Raw genomic sequence first — 7,294 nt, forward strand, 5'->3', positions numbered from 1 at the left:
ATTTATTCAGAATATCTCGTTTATTTTACAAATAAAAAGTCGTGTTTTTTTGTGGGATAATTAGCTACATATGTAGTAACAACATTATGCAAGTTACTTATAGATACCCCAACCCTTTTTTGGACACAAAGGGGGGGTGCACATATGTAACACATGTTTGTAACATGTGTTACACTAGAGAGGTAACACATGTATAGCCACGTTACACATGTTACATAGAAGATTAATAAGTTTTAACTATAGAATGTTTAATATTGATGTACTTGTTTTGTTCATAGGTGGAAAGATGTTTTGTGTTCAAGATGAAGATGGTTATCAAGAAGCGAAACCCGCGGAAGGATTACAACGCATCATCAGGTTTTCGTGGTGACGATGGTGTTGTTGTGAAGACAATTTTTAGAAGACCATTTTAGAAGCATTACAACTATTGATATAAAATTTATTTTTATTTTCATTGTTAGTATGCCAATATTTGGATGAATACGGATGTTGTTGTGAAGGCATTTTTTTTTTTGGATGCAACAACTATATGTAACATGTGTAACCTTGACGTTGTAACACATGTAACACCTATATGTAATATGTGTAAGATTGCTATACATGTGTTACATATATACCCATATTGTAACATATGTTATAAACATGTGTTACATATGTCAGCCCCTTTGGTGTCAATTTAAACTTAGCAAATTACATATGTAACAACATTACATCATCCAAAATGTCATATCAATGAACAGACAAGTAATATATGTAACTATAAGTATATGAGACTAGTGTAACAAATTAAAGGGACAAACGATACACTTCATGTTACATAAGTACCTAGACTTGTTATTAACAATGTTATTAGTAGATAAAAAAACTGCATTAACGTATATTTTTTACATTGAACCCAACTTCTTGGTTATAAGCCTTACACATGGCAAGAAGTTCTTCCACTGTGACGTATGATTTAACAATAATAGGATGATATTGCTCGTTGACATTCGGTGTCCACAATTTAGTGCCATTAGAATACTAGTAAATATGGTAACGTGGAGTATGTTCTATATCATCTGTGGACATAGGGACGGATGTTAGTATAAGTTTACGTGTGTTATGAACGTTGTAATACGTTTAGCACCCTAGGGTAACAAAAAAAGATCACACATGACACTTGTCGTGATGTTACACATCTTAATTGTGTGTGCACATGTAACATCTTCTCTACAATGTATGTAACATCCTTAAAAGTTGTGTTCCTACTCTGCTTTATATTTTGTAAGTACTTATAGGTAAACATGTTTTAAAGATACAACCTGTAAAATGTGTTACACCAAAATGTTACACAAGTGTTTCCAGTTTTACACATGTTACATCTTCTGTAACTCTGCTTTATACATTGCAAGTGTTTCCTGTTTCCAGTTTAAACATGTTTTAAAGATACAACCTGTAACATGTAAGTACTTATAGGTAAACATGTTTTAAAGATACAGTCGTATCACCTTACAAGTTATATGTTTTACTGACAAACGCCATTTCACACATGTTACACACTATAGAGTGAAACAACAGTATTGAACGTTGCTACACATTTCCCATTCTATCGTAACATATGTAACCTTTTTGGGGGTATCAATGTTGTAGGTTTATACAGACTTAAATATATACAAATGATCAAAAAATGATCATACATGTGTTACCCTCTAGTGTAACATAAGTTACAAACATGTCTTACATATGTGCAGCCCCGATTTTTGGTAACAAAGGGGTTGAACATATGTAACACATGTTTGTAACATGTGTTACACTGGAGGGTAACTTCTGTACAACGTCAAAGGTACCCACCACATGCCCTTCATCGACTTCTTGTTCCCATTCTTCATCGGTTTCTCCATCTACCTTCTTTCGTTATCGTTCTGTTTCTTTATCGTTCTGCTTTCGCTTATTAGCCAGCCTACCCGTCACGGACCTGGTCATTCTCCTCACTCCTGCAAATACAACCGCCATAGTAAATACATAATAGCACAAGTAATATTTCCGGAGTTATTTGTAAAATAAACGAGATATTCCGAATAAATTATGAAGTTTATATATTTTAACATTTAACAGCCAATCTTAAAAAAAACATTTTAACATTTAAACTTACTATTACATTAAGTTAAAACCTTTTGTAACACGTAACAAACCTAACACGTGTTGCATTGGATGTATCTTCAAGCTGAAGATGAGATAATAAAAAGGAAAATGCACAACACTAAAAAAGTTGTAACACGTGTTACAACGGTTGTTTTAAGAACTTTCAAATAAACAAGTGTTGCAAAGTGGATGTTTTTAAATAACTGTTTAAATCAACGTAATAGAGATGTGTAAGTAGGTAATTTCCTTTTGTAACACGTGTTACATTGGATGTATCTTTACACTGAAGATGGGATTATAACACGTGTTACAACGGTTGTTTTAAGAACTTTCAAATAAACAAGTGTTACACCGTGGATGTTTTAAAAAAACTGTTTTTCATCCATTTGTAATAGAGACGTGCAAGTAGGTAAAAACCTGTTGTAACACGTGTTACATATGTGCAACCCCGATTTTTGGTAACAAAGAGGTTGAACATATGTAACACATGTTTGTAACATGTGTTACACTGGAGGGTAACTTCTGTACAACATCAAAGGTACCCTCCAGTGTAACACACGTTACAAACATGTGTTACATATGTGTAGCTCCTTTTTATGTCCAAGAAAGGGCTGGTTTTAACATAAGTAACACGTGTAACCTTATTACAACATATGTAGCTAATTATGCCAGCAAGACATTTCAACTAACAACCCATTTAAAATAACATTTCAACCCATTTAAAAAGATATAGATTTGTAAACACATAATGTTTTGTTAGGTTTCTTCCCAGTCCCAGTCCTGCCCAAGAAATGAAAAACACAAATATTAGTAGTCAGCAAAAGAGTACTTGCTAAGATGAGGATACAACAATTACCATTCACCATTTCAATATCCACTCATATCAAAACAAAATGTGTAACACAATGTATGCACCATATATTGTCCGAAAGTGTAACATATGTTACAACATACAGGACAATCAGTTTAGAATCTAGCTGGCAGAAATGTAACATACGTAACTAGTTATGCCTGCAAAAATTTGAAACATTTAACACTAATTATAAAAAAAGAACAACTTAACCAACAACATTTTGAAACCTTTACTGTAACAATTATGGATTTTCAAACTAATTATCTACCAATAATTGGGATGCCCAATTTAAACAAAAAACAGAAAACAAAATAAAGCAAATCCAATTTATAAAACCTAACACAAACCCAACCCATAAATTATTGGTCAACAATCTGAAAATATCAAAAAACTAAAAATCATTTTAACATAAAAACAAAAACCTGCAAAATACATGAACATTAACCCATTACTAGAACACTTTGAGCACACAAAAAGTTATTGACAACCTTTTTAACAAAAAAATCAAGTGTGTTCTTGCAATTAGTAGAACACTAATCGGATCTAGACCCGTCTGATGAACACGATGAAGATCTTCAAAAACGATTCTCTCACACACACTTGTGTGTGTGTGTTCTTGGCGTTCTAACAACTTTCTCTCTCTAAAACCCATGAACCAAATGATTTCTGACATGCTTCTCTCTCACACACTTGTGTGTGTTCTTGGTCTTGGTGTTCTAATAACTTTCTCTCTCTAGAAACACATGCAACCGAATGATTCAGGCATGCTTCTTTCTCACACACTTGTGTGTGTGTTCTTGGTGTTCTTCATGAACACGAAGGGATTTTAACAATAACGATTCTCTCACACACACTTGTGTGTGTTCTTGGTGATTGAAACATGAAGAATGAGAGAGGATGAGAGAAGGGATGATGATGATGGTGAATGCACAGAAGTTTTTTTGAATTCTCAAAGAAAAGAAGAAAGAAGAAAGAGAAACAATGATGATGGTGATGGTGACAATAATAAAGAAGAGAGAGAATGAAGGTCTGAGAGAGAAAGAGAGAAATGGGAATCTTGGTTATAGGTAATTGTGCTTCTCTCTCCTTTTCATATCATGAATGTCTAATCAATATGAATATAATATATAAAATGTCATAATATCATAGGTAATTTTACCCATATGCCCTTGAAGTACCTTTTTGACTTTACCACTCTATTTAATTTAATTCAAAAATGCTTCAAATTTTATGAGCCATTGGATGATCATGATCAATGGTCTAGATTGGGTTTCCTAGGTTTTCTTAGTAGAAATAAGTTTTCTGTAGATCCATGCCCTATATATATATATATTTACAATGACATTGATTCATTTATCTTGAACACACTATTCAATTTTGTGAAGCACATATCAAATTGTAATGTAATTATAACAAATATTGTTGAACGTAGAAGAATGCAAAGTATCATATTCATATTCATAGTATAAGTAAGAAAAACCTAAAACATAGAATTGCTTATAAAGTTTTTATTTTTATTTTAATAATTTCTAGTTTTGTACACCGTTATTTAACCTGACAAATAAAACCCCTTCGTTTTGTGTTCTTAACGCCTTTTTCCGTTAATCATATCATATGTTCTCGAACGAGCAATTACATGTGTTGTTGCAAAGATCGAAGCCAAAATACACCGAGTTTCTGGTTTGTAAAATTATGCAAAATCATATACAAGGCTCGTAAATTCTTTAACAGTTGACTAAATTTTTATTTTTTAAACAAGTCAATACAGGATGAAATCACTGCTTACATTAAAAGAGTGTTACATTAAAGGGGAAATGGACTGTATCACCATAAACTATGCAAAATTGGCCAATAAGACGCCCAACTTTCAAGTTGGCTCCCACCACCCTCTACTCGACAACTTGGTGTCACTGTCACCCCTTCGTTAAAAAATCACTAACTCAGTTAGGTTTTTAATCCTACGTGTCATGGGGATGATGAGGTGGACAGCCTACGTGGACTCACCATTTAACATCTCTGTAAACATAATATAAAAACCTAATTCAACACAAACATATATTCATTCGGTTTGTCTTTATCAATTCACAACCTGCAAATTTACTTCTTTTTCAACTGATACACATATGGATGTTCTGTTTATGATAATCAACACTTCAAAATCTTTTCCTTTGATTGCTAAACCAAAACAGATTATCAAAACAAACGACACACGATTTTCTACAACTCTAGTTCAGATCTGATTTTTTTCGTCATATGTTCTCTCAGTCAAACAAGAATCAATTCAGATCTGAACTCAAACATGATGCTCAAATAATTTGTAATTCAATTCAAATCGATAAGTGTGATGAGTTATGAACAAAATACTCAGATTTCAATCAATTCAAATCTCAGATTGATTTTGCTCTGCAACAACCTCCGGCGACCACTCCTACCTCGAGCCGCTGCAACAACCTCCAACCTTCACACCACTGCAACAACCTCCAACCTTCACAACCAATACCCAAAATCAACAATAAACACAACCCAAATTCAACAACAAACACAACCTAAAATCAAGATTGAAACCCAGCCGTTGCCACCACCTTTCAGATCTGAATGACGAACCCTAGAGAGAGAGATGGGAGAGAGAACATCACCGTCACTAGCCAAGATTGAAGCACAATCTCACCGAATATTTGGACCCAGCCATCGTTGCCTCCTTTCAAATCTGTTTCAGACTTTCCGTAGCCGGAACTCCATCTCTCTGTTTCAGATGATGATGGCAAAAAACAATTCAGTTTTGGAAGCGGATTTATTTGCAACGCTATCTTGAAATCCGGTCACAGATCACGAAGAAGGATGGAAATGGAGGGTTGTGCGTGGTGAAGAGACGACAGAGTGATGATGGTAGGTGGTGTTTTGTGGCGGTGGTGGCAGGTGATAATGGTGGTGGTTGGTGGAGGTGATGATGATGGTGGTGGTAGCGTTAGAGAGAGAAAGGGAAAAGGGGTTTGGAACAGATGTGTGTATTGTGTGTGTAAGTAATATTGTTTTCTTGATTTTTAAAACTATTTTTTTTACACATAGCCATGCCATGTCAGCAAAAATTGGCCAGCTCAGCAAAAAAAAACTAACCTCGTTAGTGTCTGGTTAACGACGGGGTAACACAGCAACCCAAATGTCCAGTTGGGGGTGGTGGGAGGCAAAGTGAAAGTTGGGTGTGACAACGGCCAATTTTGTTTAGTTGGGGGTGATACAGTCCATTTCCCCTACATTAAAAGAGTGTCATCAAGTCAAGTATTTGTTTTCTTAAAAAAATACATTAATTTATATTTTTTAAGTATTTACTAAAATTTAAAATTCAAAATGCGCATCCGGGGAATCGAACCCCGGTCAGTACCGTGGGAGGGTACTATGATACCACTACACTAGATGCGCTTGTTGTTTTATTTCGAACTTATAATCCTTTTATTTTACATAAATTCAGTATTATTTCTTCATATGATTCGGTTTATTCGAGGATGACCTCATTACAAATGCTAACAAATGGGTTTTATAAATTTCGTATTTTCAGATTTATATTAAATAAATATACTGTACTTATCAGATTTATATTAAATAAATATACTGTACTTGAATTTTTTAGATTTATAATACAGTATATTAATAATTAAACAAACTAGCTAGAGAATTTCACTTCATCCACTTTAGAAAAGCCTTTGACCATTGAAATTAGATGCATTGACCATTGCTAGTAGAAACCTTATTATCATGTGAAGAGCGCGGATTCATGCCTGTTTTTTAAGTTGACATAAAAAGATTTAACACGGTCTGTATTGAACATTTAACACAACCACTTTGTTTAGAAAAAAAGTAGTGAGTTTTAATTAACACAATCTATAATGACCATTTATAATAATTTAAGGCCAAACCTATTCGAACTTGCCAAGAAGCCGTTTTAACACATCTGCCAACATTTAAGCTTTATTAGCCTTTCAATGTACTTTTATTTTTTACTTATATACTAACTATATTACGCATTCAAACATGAAACAACGTAAAAATAAACATTCAACCATCGAAAAATAAACACATATAACTTACATCTAATTCTTATGTGTAGACTACAAGCATGCTAATTCACTCTACAGTCTACACAACCTTGATATGTTCTTACTACTTAGACACAAGAAGACTTCATCTCATGAAAAACACACATAACTCACATTTAGCTCTTACAAGACTACCTTGATCAGGGGCGAAGGTAGTGTAGAAGTAGGCTGAAGAGGTAGCACGGGCTATCTCTCAACTATGTCTTCGTAGTGTAAAAATATCCTTCAA

At 33.8% G+C, this 7,294-nt stretch overlaps 1 non-coding gene across 1 annotated transcript; it reads right to left on the minus strand.

Annotated features, from left to right (window-relative positions):
- Positions 1-6,320: 6,320 nt before the first annotated feature.
- Positions 6,321-6,391, minus strand: TRNAG-CCC. Its single transcript has one exon. It is a non-coding gene; the product is annotated as a tRNA-Gly (tRNA).
- Between the last annotated feature and the right edge of the window lie 903 nt (positions 6,392-7,294).

The sequence above is a fragment of the Helianthus annuus genome, chromosome 15 (genome assembly GCF_002127325.2).
Source record: "Helianthus annuus cultivar XRQ/B chromosome 15, HanXRQr2.0-SUNRISE, whole genome shotgun sequence".
In the NCBI taxonomy this organism is placed as follows: domain Eukaryota; kingdom Viridiplantae; phylum Streptophyta; class Magnoliopsida; order Asterales; family Asteraceae; genus Helianthus; species Helianthus annuus.